Source organism: Electrophorus electricus, chromosome 15, assembly GCF_013358815.1.
Source record: "Electrophorus electricus isolate fEleEle1 chromosome 15, fEleEle1.pri, whole genome shotgun sequence".
In the NCBI taxonomy this organism is placed as follows: domain Eukaryota; kingdom Metazoa; phylum Chordata; class Actinopteri; order Gymnotiformes; family Gymnotidae; genus Electrophorus; species Electrophorus electricus.
Window position 1 is genome coordinate 19,178,685 of NC_049549.1, and position 15,994 is coordinate 19,194,678.

Here is a 15,994-nt window from a genome sequence, read left to right on the forward strand (position 1 = left end):
TTATTAACACCTTGTTAAAGAATTATTCAAACTTATTACTTTGTGTGTGTATGTGTGTGTGCGCTCATGCGTGTGTGTGTGTGTGTGTGTGTGTGTGTGTGTGTGTGTCTGTGTGTGTGTCTGTGTGTGTGTGTATGTGTTTGTGAACTAACTATGTTACAAAAGATGTTGCTTACACATGAAGAGTGAAAGACACATAGAGAGTTATTCTCAATTACCCAGGTTACAATTGGTATAAAATACAAAATGACATAATATATAAAATCAGATGTTTTGGCATTGTGTTTTTTAAAAACATGTCAAATCACTGCACATGTGTTTGTGACAGTGCAGCTCCTATTAAAGCTTTAACTGTTTCCTAAATATACCTTGAATGTAGCCAACAGAAGAAGATTGTTCTTTAAGAGGCAGGGAACTAGTGATTGTTCAATAGGCCAACTGGGCTCTATGTCCCTATGGGGGCACCATCTACAACCCCCCAGGAAAGTATTATTTATTAGTCTGCAAAAAAACACCAACAAACAAACAAAAAATGCTTATTATTTAGTTTGTGTATTTCAGCATTTTCTGCCAAAATAATTTAGAAAATATAGAAATAATATGATAAACAAATTAAAACATGTTTTTAATTAAAGTTAAATAAATCACTAAATAACAAAGTGAAAAGCTGTTTGTGAAAAAGTAATGAAGTGTAAACAAAAATAGATAGTGCACACAGTTTCTGTTCAGTTTTTGAAAAGGAGTAAAAAGGTTTTGAAGAACTGAACAAATCGAATATTATGGTAAAAACAAAGGACCAAAGAAAGATTGAAAGCATTAAAGTAATTAGGAGGTGGTGTACCAGGCCTGCACATATTCTGCAGTGTGATTCATTACTTTAAGTCAGGACTTTATAATCTAGATCACATTTGTACAACGTGAACCTCACTAAAGGTTTGATGGTTAAGGTTCGGAGTGTGCCCATTGTCTGTTTTTGATGCTCAGGACTTGCACGAGTGCCAGCTGACAACTACATTTATTATCTGTGACATCAAATACTGCAGACAGGCATTTTGGGGAAAAAAAAAAACAAAACCTACAAACATTTTTTCAGATCTCTGAAACTACATTCCGTAACTCTTAGTTGTATATACATGTGTTGTAACAGCCCAATATGAAGGCAATGATGTATTTGCCATTGTCATCCATCTTACTTTACTAAGTAGGTTGTTTTGACTCGTTAAACTTCATTTCTTTGGCAATTAAAAGATCATTATGTTCCTAATCAACACTCCATTCTGATGACAGGGATACGCCTGCTAAACACATTTTCCTGCTGCAGTAAATACTGCAGTTTGCTCATATTTAATAACTTGTTTGACATTTAATCACATCATACATTTAGCTCTTATATAAAGGAAAGAATAAGTAGATTATTTTGGTGCATCTATGTGATTCCTTTTTTTTATGTTTAGCTAGAACACAAAGTCAGAGTACTAGGAACTGCTATAAAAGCACTAGATTTTTCTATACTCTTTTCTATCTACCTAGATTTTGTTATTTTAGACTATTATTTTAGTTGGTCTTTTCAAGCAGCAAAATGGTAGATTGTACTGATTTCTTTTGAAATGAATAAGTAATTGATATGTTTAAGTTTATATCCAACTGAAATGGCAAACAAAACTATTTGTAGACTAAATTGTTGGGCACCCACTCCATATAGGAACTTCCTCATATAGGAGATCACTGTGACTGTCAGGGTTCACCAGGGTTAGGAAGCAGCAACAGTAAACCGATGAAAGGATCTTCCCTCATGCAGTTATCTTCCTTAAAGAGCCATGCACAGTGATACATAGAGGCAGTGTTCACAATGCAGTGTCTAAATTGTTAACTTTTATTTTTGCATTTTCAACAGCTAATTAAAATACAGTTGATTGAAATGAATGATGATTTGATTAAAGTAATTGACAGGATTAACTGATATGCTAATGATAATTAACTTGTAATTGTTAAATTGTAATTGGCATAATTATAGTGGAGTGAGCAACACAGATACAACATGTATTATGGCCAAACTAGATTCACAATGCCAATTTATGCCTATCTACAAGTTTCGATTCATAAAGTTAGTGTTAACTTTAACCCTAGCCTTAACCATAACTCTAGCCTTAATCCTAACCCTAACCCTAGCCTTAACCCTAAGACTAACCTTAACCCTGATCCTAAATTTAGTTAACCCTAGCCCTAACACTAACCTTAACCCTAACCCTAAACATAACCCTAGTTAACCCTAGTCCTAACCCTAACCAAACCTTATCCAAACCCTAACCTTAGCCTTAACCCTAATCCTAAATTTAGTTACCCTAGCCCTAACACTAACCTTAACCCTAACCCTAACCCTAGCCTTAAACCTAACCATAAGCCTGGGTCTAGCTTCCTTGGTTTTGGCTGCAAACAAATAATAAATAAATAAATAAATTCCAGTGTTAGTACTGAGCTTTGTGCATAGTTGGGGAATGGCTCTGGGTCTCAGATATTACAACTTTAGCAGTTTTTCTTGAAAGCTATTTTTTTGGACCAGTTATTGCTTTTTGTCTCTTTTCAACTTGTTCAGGATTTTCTAATTACTAATTGTGAGTGAATTAATCACATACATTTGCTAATTACTAATTGTGTAGGAATTAATCACAAACCTTTGTGTGAATGAATCACATACACCTGTGTGTGAATTAATCACAAATATTTGCTAATTACTAATTGTGTGTGAATTAATCACATAAATGTGCTAATTACTAATTGTGTGTGAATTAATCACAAATATTGGCTAATGACTAATTGTGTGTGAATTAATCTCATACATTTGTGTCTGAATTAATCACATACATTTGCTAATTACTGATTGTGTGTGAATTAATCACATACATTTGCTAATTACTGATTGTGTGTGAATTAATCACATACATTTGTTTGTGAATTAATCACATACATTTGCTAATTACTGATTGTGTGAATTAATCATAAACATTTGCTAATTACCAATTGTGTGTGAATTAATCATACATTTGTGTGTAAATTAATCACAAACATTTGCTAATTACCAATTGTGTGTGAATTAATCACATACATTTGTGTGTGAATTAATCACACACATTTGCTAATTACTCATTGTGTGTGAATTAACTACAAGTATTTGCTAATTACTAATTATGTGTGAAATAATTACAAATGTTTGCGAATTACTATGTGTGAATTAAATCACAAACATTTGCTAATTACCAATTGTGTGTGAATTAATCATACATTTGTGTGTAAATTAATCACAAACATTTGCTAATTACCAATTGTGTGTGAATTAATCACATACATTTGTGTGTGAATTAATCACACACATTTGCTAATTACTCATTGTGTGTGAATTAACTACAAGTATTTGCTAATTACTAATTGTGTGTGAAATAATTACAAATGTTTGCGAATTACTGTGTGAATTAAATCACAAACATTTGCTAATAACCAATTGTGTATGAATTAATCATACATTTGTGTGTGACTTAATCACACACATTTGCTAATTACTCATTGTGTGTGAATTAACCACAAATATTTGCTAATTACTAATTGTGTGTGAAATAATCACAAACGTTTGCGAATTACTAATTTGTGTGAATTAATCACAAACATTTGCTAATTACTAATTGTGTGTGAATTAATCACATACATTTGCTAATTACTAATTGTGTAGGAATTAATCACATACATTTGTGTGAATTAATCATGTACATTCATGTGTGAATTAATCACATATTTTTGCCAGGCTATAGTCTCCTTCACCCTCCCCTTGTGGTGGCTGCAGGCCTGTAACTTTAGTAACTTCTTTAGAAATGAAACCAGAACATAAAACCATAAATTGTATGTAGAATGTGTTTAAAAATAATTGCAAGGATGTGTTGGAAATTTATATTTAAATTATTTAATGAGGAGACTCCTCTTCCACCGGAATGTTACAGTCATACAAGCAATAAAGAGCCACAGCAAGAAAAATGTTTTTTTTTTCTCATGAAATGTTAGTTTCCAAAAAACAATAATGAAATGTTATTGTGTTACTGCAGAGGACAATGAGGAAAATCACAACACTGCTGGTCTGCTGCATTATTTTTGTGTAGCTTATTGTGACCAGCATAGTGATCGGCCGTGATGTGTGATGCATTATATACAATTAAAAAAAAAACAAAGATGTGACTAATTTTACATTCAGTTGGCAGCTAAATCGGAGCTTCAGTGGTGCCGTGGCTGCCACACAGAAGCCTTCACAAAGCATCATTTGTAATAAATAAATAATAAATATGTAATACACAATTTCTGGTATTTGCATTTCTACTTTAATTATTTTAATTTCTACTTTTGCTTGCTACAATAACAAACAACTGTAAACATGCTTCTTAAAAAGATTCCACTTGGTCTAAAAAGCTCTGCTTAGGCTAAACATTTCCATGGAATCATACAGCACGTTTTGAAGGGTCAGTCAGAATACTTCTGATATGTGAAACATGTCCAGGTCAGAATACATCTGATATGTGAACACGTACAGGTCAGAATATGTCCGATATGTGAAACACGCCCAGCTAATTGTTATCGCAATAAACAGATTTTTGGTTGAACAACTAAATTATATGAATAAAACCATTAAAGATCATATACCCTCATAGTTGTAGCTTTTTACAAAGTTGCAACAATTTCATTGCATAATGGCTCAGATATTTTACAGATATTTTTGGGTGGGGTTAGTGTAGCTTTATGCAGTTTCTGTACCTGTATCTAGGCCTTTTCAATTACACCCATATACTGAAAATGCAACCCCCCACTTAATCACATGTTACAAAATCACATTAGCTAATATTTTAATCATTAAGGGTTATTTATGGTCCAGAGTAGACTTTCTTTAACCCATTAGCTGCCAAAGAGTCCCTGACTGCTTGTCTTTTAAAGTACAGAGCCAATAGAGAGCCAAAAGAGTCAACAATAGTGAAAATTAATCTCATGTCAACATTTAACAAAACCATGTATTAATATCACATTGTTAATATCACAATTTTGATGTAACAAACTGCATTTTGATGTTTAACTCTCTTTTTGCTTATTTTCTCAAATTCACTGATACCCTTATGTTTTATATCAAAATGTTCAGACCACCTCAGCTCTCTTCCTAATGAGGTACCATTTGACCTAGAGCACTGCATAAAGAAATAATGTGGCCATAACGCTGAAAATCTGAGGTCCAGTTTTAGAAATGTATCATATTTCATGTGAAAACACCTTTACTCATTTGAACCAAATGTTTTGGTGTTTGAAATGTAAGACATATGTAACACACACACACACACACACACACACACACACACACACACACATGATAATAATATGCTATATATAACTGCTGAAAAATAGTTTTTTAAAGAAGGGCATTTTTGGTTTATCAGAAAATAAAAATAATATTCTTTCAAACATTATTTTATAGTGCATTTTGTGTGGCAAAACACATTTATCACAAGTATTCAAATTTAAATGGAAGTTGGACACTGAAATGCCTTGTGTAATTTCACAGAAATCTAAATACATCTGTATATGGAACATTTCTATAGTACATCTGTAAAAATGCACAATCAATCATAAACATGAAAAAAAAGCCAAGTATATAACAGATGTGACCTGCAGACAAACATGTACTTTTATTTCAAGGAACCCTTGAAGGAAAGAACAAGTAAGAACTGTGGCATCTGTATGGTCACCAGTCAGTCATAGAAGAAAAAATTTGGACATTAGGACTTTTGTGTAGATATGTTAAAATAAACAATAAATAGGACCATGGGTTTTTGTACAGATTTATAATGAGCAAATACACTGCCTGGCCAAAAAAAAAGGTCACACACTCTAATATTTCATTGAACTGCCTTTAGCTTTTATTACAGCATGCATTTGCTGTGGCATAATTTACACAAGCTTCTGCGATGTCACATTTATTTCTTTCCAGAGTTGCATTAATTTTTCCTCAAGATCTTGTATCGATGATGGGAGATTTCGACCACTGCGCAGTCTTCTCCAGCACATCCCAGAGAATCTCAATGGGGTTCAGGTCTGGACTCTGTGGTGGCCAATCCATGTGTGAAAATGATGTCTCATGCTCCCTGAACCACTCTTTCTCAATTTGAGCCCGATGAATCCTGGTTTTGTCATCTTGGAATATGCCTGTGCCATCAGGGAAGAAAAAATCCATTGATGGAATAACCTGGTCATTCAGTATATTCAGGTCAGCTGACCTCATTCTTTGGGCACATAATGTTGCTGAACCTAGACCTGACCAACTGCAGCAACCCCAGATCATAGCACAGCCCCCACAGGTTGTGCGGTAGGCATTAGGCGTGATGGCATCCATCACTCTGGAACAGGGTCAATCTGGACTCATCAGACCAAATTACCTTCTTCCATTGCTCCAGAGTCCAATATTTATGCTCCCTAGCAAATTTAAGCCGTTTTTGTCAGTTAGCCTCACTGACAAGTGGTTTTCTTAAGGCTACACAACTGTTTAGTCCAAATCCCTTGGGTTCCCATTGTGCGTGTGGAAATACTCTTACTTTCACTATTAAACATATCCCTGAGTTCTACTGTTGTTCTTCTACAGTTTGATTTCACCACATGTTTAAGTGATTGCTGATCACGATCATTCAAGATTTTTTCCAACCACGTTCCTTCCTCGAAGATGTTGTTTCCCCACTGTTCTTAACTTGAATTTGAGCAGTCTCCTTAGATGTTTTCTCGGCTTCATGCCAATAATTTGACCCTTCTGAAACAGATTAACATCTTTTCCATGACCACAGGATGTGTCTTTCGACATGGTTGTTTAACAAATGAAAAGCTACTCATTAAATCCATGTGGTAACCTTTTTTTGGCCAGGCAGTGTTTCTATTGGGAAAATAAATATTATCCTCCAGTCTACACCCAGTCAATTGCCCACACAACAGTAGTGCCTATCTCCCAACCACACCTCCAACCTGTCAATCACTAGCCCCTCTACCAATTACCACACACATTCATTTCCATGTTCCCAATCACCCACTTCTAATCATCACTCACATCTGCACCTTGTTACACTCCTTAAAGCCACAGGTGACTTGCTTTCCTCTGAGGAACATCTAGTGAGGACTCAAGGACTACTTTGTCTTCCTTTTGCATTTTTTGTTTGTTCCATTTTGTCCTCAATTTGCTTATCTTTTGTCTTCTTGTTAAGTCCTTTATTTTAAAAAACATTTACTCACTCATGCCTTGCTCCTTTGCTCAAAATGTCACAATAAACTATTTATGAAAACTCATGAGCCTACAGAAATTAAAATCTTGAGCAAAATGTATTATTAACTCCACCCTGTGAAGGTGACATGGGCAAGGGAAAGCAACCTAGAGGAAACACACCTATCTAATATAATATAGATGTATGTATTTATATGTATACATGCACAAAATATTCAGACGTTTTTTAAAAACAGGTCATTCATTAAAAATGCCACTGAAAACCTGGCACACCTGTTGACATCTGAGCAGGCTACAGCTTCAGAGCAGGCCATTATCAAGAAAAGACTAGTAGTGTATTGGTGCAGCTACACAGTAGAAGTATCTCATAAATTTACAACTCAGTGTAGGGTTCCACTTTTAGACTTGAACCCAACTAGTTGTATGTATTCATATCAGGTGCCATTTTAACTGTACATTGTTGTTATGAGGATGTAGTCCAGCTCTGCAGTGTTGAGTGTGTCAGGAACACCACTGGGGTTTTATCAACCAAGTATCTTATGTGTTTCAGGAATGTTCCACCAGCTGAACACATCCAGTCACCATATTTTCAGGTGGTCAATAATATTTTATTAATGAAAGGCTGACAACAATTCTTGAGAACAGCAAAATTACATGAGGCACAAGCCTTAGTCCATGCATTGACAGTCACACCTGGACTCGAATGATGTATGGCTTTCAGCAGCCTTTCAGAATCACATATATGTGAGGAAAAAATAAAATAAAAAAATGAATAAAAGCAAGAAGTGCCAGGTGCATCGGGCTGAGCAGTGAAAACACCGAGCACTGGGAGTCTGACAAAGCATCTTCTGGTTAATTATGGCTCCTGCTGTTTAATGCTGGCAGGACCAGGAGACTTGGGGAATAGATGATTAGGAACTGCAGAATGTGTGTGTGTGTGTGTGTGTGTGTGTGTGTGTAATAAAGAGTTAACAACACTTGCCTACAGAGAACCTTTAAAGATTTTCATCATTTACACTAATAATACATAATGAATGAAAAGAGGTGATGAATCCAAGGTTCTCACCTTGTTCTTTGGGAGAGTAGTGGGGTGGACCAGCAGCAGAAGGTCATTTGCATGTTAGACTGCTGTGTTATTAAAGAGGTTAGGAGAGTCATGCTGGATTATCTCCCAGCGATTGCCCCAGGCTTCCAGCAGATTTGTGAGCACCAACTCCTGCTTGATATCTAATGGTCAGACAGAAAGTAATTGTATAATCAATAGCTGCTGATGAGGAACAAGGTGTAGTTCTATGAATCATAATGAAAGCTGAAGACACAGCCAGGCTGTGTAACAGGACTCTCAAAGACTGCACATCTCATAGACTGACTCCAGCATAGCAAGTCAAATTAACTTTAAAATTGACCTTTGATTTACAGAATGCATTTAAATATATTAAGAATTAAATAATTTTTAATTACTTAACAACATAAAAATTTGCTGATGTGTTTTCATAGAAGCAGTTGGTATAATTTGCTAATTTGTTCATAAACTTGGATTTGGTATTTATGCCTGTGTTTAATTGTTTAATCAGTGTAAATAATAAAATAATAATAAAATAAGTAAACAAATAAAGTAAAATAATAATATAGAGAGCAAAATCCTGCATAGGCTTAATCTCCAACTGATATTTGATATCAACCATAGAAAAATTCCATTCACATAAATAATAATAATTTTTAAAAATGTGTATGTTTTATAATATGTAGGAAAGTCTGGAGCTGTCCAGTACTTAAATTATTCCAAGCAATTCCACTCTTATTAAAATAATATTTAAAGAAGAAAAATGTGTCGCTTTAGTGTAACAGATACTGGTATACATAAGAAGGCAAAAAAACCCCAAAAAAACAAAACACATTTATAACCTGGTTTGGGAATCTGTTACAACTACAACCAAAAACTTGCATAAATGCATAAAAATGGATAAAAAGATACTCCAAGTTGCCATGAAGCACACATTAAATGTGAGCTAGAGTTTGAACAGCATGTGATGTTTTTAAATACCATGCTAGAATTAGTATGTGATGTTTTTGTGATTATATGCCAATCACAAAAACATCACATACTTTTGTACAGTATGTGATGTTTTTGTGATTATAGGCCACACTGTGGCATGGTAAAGTTGATAGCTATGCAAGTCTGTATAATTCTGAAACATTCTGAGTACATGTGGTGCAAGGCAAGACAACATGTGACATATTTTCAGCTGTAGAATGCAGAGAATTCCTTTAGGTCTGCAGCACGTCGTCTTAGACTGCCTCCGAAATGCACTGCTGTGACGTGCATGCCTTGTTTATGTAGTACATGAGGATAAGTGCCTCTGCTAGCAAGCTTCAACACTTGAACTAGGCAGTTATTTTTAAGGTTTCATTATCCCTCAACAGACAGACAGCCGTTTTCCTGGAGGGATTATTGTTTGGGTGCATCGTTGTATATTGTTAATATAAAGTCAATGTATAGTCAGTATTAATCTTTAAAATGGATGAAGGTGCACTTGCTATCTGAGTAATATTCTCATTGGGTTGAGCTAGTGAAGTCACTGAAGACACTGAAGCTCTAATGATAATATCCACTGTTTTCCAGTTGGCATTTGTCTATGTACTGCCTACACTAGACTGAGGGTATATATCATTACACATGAATGGAGAGGTCCTGTCAGAGCAAACAGCTAAACAGCTTCTCCTTATACAGTGAAAGGAAAGCAATTATATGAGTTCTGTTTGCATTCAATTTGATAAGTTATCAAGATGCATCAGCTCAGAGTGACAATGACCCTTCTCTTTCTTTGGCAGATTATATTCCTTTGACCAAATAATTAACATTAGTAGTTCAAAGAAAGGACTTGTGTGCCAAAACTAGCTGACTACTAACATGCCAAGTGTCAGGATTGTTAGATGAAAACAATTTTAGTTTTTCTTAGGTCTTTAGAATATATGACTGAACCTAGACAGAACTTTGTTTACTGAATATGTTGTTTTCTGTATGGTCATAGACATCTTGAGAAGTTTTTGTTTTTCAATTGCTTGTCTCATTTCACGTTTTATGTTAGAAATATAATATTATGCAAGAACTGTACAGAGTTTCTTGGGAACGATAAATTAACCTTAAGGGTAATTTCTGCATGAAATATTTATGTGGTGGGACCAGTGATGTCTTTGCCATCTGTCCTTGTGCAGGGATGTTAAATTCCAGAAGTCGAAGCCTTTAGCATGATAATGTGAAGTATTTAAGCATTTAAATAAATTTTTTCAAATTTGCCAGCTTGTTGATCTTAGTATGGATATTTAGAGATTTGTTATAGCTTTTGGTGCTTTCTGACAACAAGGCAATTTTAGTGTACATTTAAATGAAAAAAAAAGGAGTTAGGAAGACAGTACAACAGAACAATTAGTCCTCTTTAGTTACTGTTGCTATCACAGATAAACAATGCCCAAGAAAAAGTTAAATTAGTAAACAAACAACATGAAATTAATTAGTAAACAAAAAACATGACTTAGAAATTACTTAGAAATAAATTGTAGCCATACACTACATTATTTCTAATTGACTGTTTCTTTAAAACATTGACTTTAAAACTTTCTTTAACTTTAAAACTTTATTTAATGGTTACAGGCAGCCCCAGTGCCTCATTTGCATCAGTAATGAAGAGTACATTTGGAGCTTCTGGATGGTCTATATATTACAGAGGCAGAGAAGTTGTTCACAAATGTTTGTGCTACTTAATAGAATATAGTTTATTATGTGCCCTTGAAGTTACATTTTATTGTATTGTAATTATTTAGCCTGTGTGTGGAGGTTTTCATCTACATGTATAAGATGTATTTACAGATCCACATTAACTATGTAGAGCCCTATTTTTTATGTCTGAATCTCTACAATATCAGCACCGCTGATGGAAGGCAGAGTAGAATTTTTCCTTGGGGACCAAGTATTGAGTGTCAATGATGTAGACCAGAGTGAAATGCATTACCCTTACAATGGGACAATAAAGAGTGAGAAAATCTATATATTGTCTAAATTTTTCATCCCTGTCACAATCCACAGTGTGATTCTCTCTGTGTTTTTTCTTTAGGTAGTCACATTGTCCCAAAAGTCAGTCAGAATTTCTCCATCTGAAGGTGAGAACTGAAACAGGATTCAAAACTCCAAACAAATGAACAAACAAACAAACAAACAAACAAACAAACAAACATGGTGACTGGTCTAATGGGGAGCACCTGTATACATTTTTTCTTTCTTCCTTTATTGATTGTTTTGTTGTTTTTATTTGTCAATTTATTTTGTAATTGTACATAATCAATTTCAAATCTTATAGTTTTATACATGTAATTTTTATGGTGTGTAATTTTTTAATAAATTAAAAGAGTGGATTAATAGATGTTTTTGTCCTTTACTAGTTCAGAGGTTACAGCTGTCACGTATGTTTAATCTGTATACCTTCACCATCAAACATTCCAGGACAAAGATGCTTTCGTGGTGTTTTGGTGATTATATTTATCTAGCTCCTTGATGCAGTTTTGCTTATCATCCTTAACCTTACACTACAAATACAGGACAAACCAACCTCAGAATCATCTGTCAAAGTACTGGCACATTGCCATTTAATACTTTGTGCACCCTTCTTTTACCTATATTACAGCATCAAGTCCTCTCTTAAAACACATTAAAAGTTCCATGATATCATGAGAACATGTTTCATTATAAAATCTCTTAAAAGCATCCAGTTTCCTTTGTCCGTTTCAGTGTCCTTGAGCTACCTGAGTTTAAATGATCCAGGGAGTCTGGTCTGTGGTCACTTACCCATTTGTGTGAATTTAGAGGTCTGCTTTGGATCCTCCTTTAGTGTCCTGCTGGAAGATTTAACTATCACCAAGTATTTTGCTCCTGGCAGAGAATCTAGATTTTGATCTAAAATTACCTGGTATTTGATGGAGTCCACAATGCCATGCATTCTAACAAGGGTCATTAATGACATAAAACCAGACTTTACAGTGGCTTTTTTTCTGACCTTTTTTTAGGTGCTTGTGTTTGTGGTTTGACAACAACAGAGGCTTAATTTTGGCAAGCCACCCAAATAATTAATTGGCATGGAGATGGCCATTGTAGTTTTTAATTGTAGTTAATGACCAATGTCCAGTTGTGGTCCTAGAAGGGTTAGTCCTAACCCTATGCCTAGGAGGGTTAACTCCTAACCCTAACGCTAACCCTAGGAAGGTTAGCCCTAACCCTAGGAGCGCATGTTGTTTTATGAGCCATTCTGCTCACTGTGTGGTGCAAGCAACTGTAGTTTCTTCCATGGCCTGATTTTATGTCATGGGAAACACTCCTGGCAGACAGCAGGTTTATGTGTTTGAAACTGCTGATATGGTTCCAGTATTGACTAAATGAAGCATTCATTTACAAAAGGCCAGAATGGCACAAGCTCCCACATTACCAAAAAAACAACAAATGTGCACTGAACCAAAAGAAACGATGCATTACTAATTGCATTTGCCAGTACAAATGATCATTCAATTTAGCACAATTTGCTACAATAAATGTTTCATATTTAGGTACAGAGCCTCATCATATGGAATGCTAGTGCAGCCTGTGTGATTTTATAATGGGTGAGTTCTCCTGTAGCTCACCTTTCAGTGCAGCAACACCAAGGTCATGGGTTTGAAACCCAACTAGCGCCAACAGAGGCATACTAATAAATATGCGCACGGAGCATTGTACTGAATCTGCTCTAGACAAGAGTGTTTAGTGAATTGTAAAAATGTGCTATGAGAATTAAACTACATAGCAGTGGGGTGGTGCACAGGAAAATGTAAACTTTTTATTGAAATATGAAAATGTCCCTTGCATTGTCCAAAAAATAAGCAATTCTATTGCTGAGAGATAGTTGTGAAGGGATTCCCACAAGAGACCCAACATCAACAAAAGTCCCAGTTAAGTTCAAATGGAGTTGTGTGTATTATAGCAGCATGTTGATTATGCATGTACATGTAAAACCCAATATGCATCTGAGCCGCCCTTGTTCTCATCTCCTGTTGAGAGTGGGTAACTGCTCCTAGCCCAAGTAGTTAACTAGTTATCCTAATTACAGGCTTATGTTGGAAAACAGAATATTTCATGGAAGAGGTTATTTTAGTGATTCTAAGTTTAGAGTAGTAAAATTTATGAAGTACAAATGGTATCTATTTTATAGTTCAGTGGGGCCTGTAAAAGTTTGCATGTTCAGATGATATATACTATTGCCTATTATTTTAGATATTGATTAGGCCCACAGACAGCTAGGACCACTCTCTCTAATTACTTAATGAATATCAGTGGATTCCCAGTAACATTTTCTTCACTTGTTTCTTGGACTGATTATGGATCCCAGTCCGTTGTTTGAAGCTCATGTAAATAATATTTCTAGGCCCGCCTTTCTCCACCTCAGGAACATTGCAAAGATTAAGAACATACTTTCTTCACCTGATTCAGTAAAGCTAGTCCATGTATTTATTACTTCAATACTGGACTACTGTAAATGCCTTACTAGCTGGCTATACCATTAATTGCCCAAACAAGCTCCAGCTACATTACATTGGCTCCCAGTAAAATTTCATATTGATTTTAAAATACTTCTAGTGACCTACAAAGCATTGAATGATCATGCCCTACAGTATCTTAGTGAACTCCTAGTGCAAGACAACCAACATGTCTGCTTAAATAAAAAAGTGCAGGCTCTTTACTAGTACCAAGAATAAGAAAATCTACCGCAGGAGGCAGGGCCTTGGGATATCCTTCCTGTAAATGTCCGAGACTCAGATGCAGTCTCAATATTTAAGGCTAGGTTGAAAACCTGTAGAGTCTGTACATTCAGGCATTTTATTAACTTCTTCCCATCTTAGGTAAAGGTGTAGATCTGGGGGTCCATGGGCATTGAGAGTTATGGTAAACTGAAATGTTATGATGCTGTCACTATACTCTCTGGTGTACTCATGCCTGTCGTTCCTTCTGGCTCTATCCTTTTAGCTATACTTCCATAACTAGATCTGCTGGAGTCCAACTTTGCACATTATACTTCCCTAATTTACACACCTTTTGACTTGGACATGCCTAGTAATCTATTCTCTCTTTCTGCCGAGATACACCTACCCCTGATGTCATGATGTTACTGAGCCTCAACCCGTCTCAGCTGCCAGGGCTATTCCCACCACTCCCTGATGTCCCCTGCTGTAGCTGACCACACCTCCACCCCAGCCAACTACTTCTCCATTGCCCTTGACAGATGTTTTCATGGAAGATGAGACACACGCACACCATCGAAACCAGACTAGGACCATTATAGACATTCATTGCTTTTTTTATTGTTATTTTTTTCTCTTTCACTACTTATTCTACTCTTTGTTGTTTATATTGTTTGTTGGTGAGAGGAGGATGCCCCCCCCCCCCCCCCTTAAAGCTTGTTTCCTTTCAAGGTTTCTTCCTCGTGCTCTAGGGAGTTTTTCCTTATCACTGTCACCCTTGGCTTGCTCACTGGGGGCTTGGACATTTGTAAAGCTGCTTTGTGACAAGGGCTGTTGTAAATGAATATAAATAAATTTGACTTTGAATTTGATATACACATTTAAGATATATTTTATATATATATATATATATATATATATATAGTACAGTTTAATTTACTTTATAAGCTATTATACTACATTTATTTTTCAAGATTTTACATTCTGTTTCACAATACTTATTTTTCCTGAGATTGTCCAATATTATTTCGATTATATATAAATAAAATAAATACTAATTAATATTTGCTAAAATTGTCTTTATTCATGTACAGTTGTAAGTATTGTACAGAGATCACTGAGGCTAAATTAATTTCATTGTGTTACTTCTGTTATTCAGTGCTGGCTCAACATGCTAATGACATGAACATAACCAATACCTGGATGATGACATGTGACCAGTATGGTGTAGACATGGGGTTGCTTTTAGAGTGTGCTGTATGTGCAACTGAATCAGTGCTCCAGTCAAATGAAGGAGATTTTTGATTGTTTAAGTCTGGCCATAGTTGCTTTAGTTTGGGTCTGGCAGAGTACAGAACAAATGGCTAAATAATCATACACCATAATTAGATCACAGAGATCCCACTTTTAACTGCTTAGTGTGGATGTGGGAATTCAGCCAGCATCAGTTAGAGAGGGAGAAAGGAGGAGAAAGGAGAAGAAAGGAGACATTTGCGAGTCTGCTTTCTCAGTTATGTGTCACCCGTGTTATCACTATTGCTTAACACACACACACACACACACACACACACACACACACACACACACACACACACACACACCACTTTTCTGTGACTGGCAGCAGGAAAACTACGAACACACTAGAATAACGGGTGATTTTTCCTTCCTTATTTTAATTTTCTGTCTTTCGAGGCTCTCCCTGCTGAGAGCACAGGTAGGGTCTCAGACACAGCGAAACAGCCATCAAAGCTGCATGGCCAAGTGTGAAGTGGGAACAGTGGCTTGGCAGTAGTACAGTGGGTGCCGGCAAGCCGGTGGAGGGGCTTTGATCTGTTTGGGTCTGACTGAAGCTATTCTGGGAAGCACAGCTACTGGAAAGAGGAACACTGGTAGCGGTTATCACAAAACCCCCTAGTTCCTGTTCCTAGTTCCTATTTCCTAGATCCTGTTCCTAGTTCC

General features: G+C 35.8%; 1 protein-coding gene across 3 annotated transcripts in view; it reads left to right on the forward strand.

The window, feature by feature from the left end:
• zgc:172282 (leucine-rich repeat and fibronectin type III domain-containing protein 1-like protein) overlaps nucleotides 1–14,469 on the forward strand; it is a 146,252-nt gene extending 131,783 nt beyond the window's left edge. For all 3 annotated transcript variants that reach the window (XM_035534147.1, XM_035534146.1, XM_027017558.2), the window contains one exon: nucleotides 11,392–14,469. The gene's annotated coding sequence lies outside the window, so the exon portion shown is untranslated. The remainder of the gene's footprint in view (nucleotides 1–11,391) is intronic.
• The last annotated feature ends 1,525 nt before the right edge of the window (nucleotides 14,470–15,994 follow it).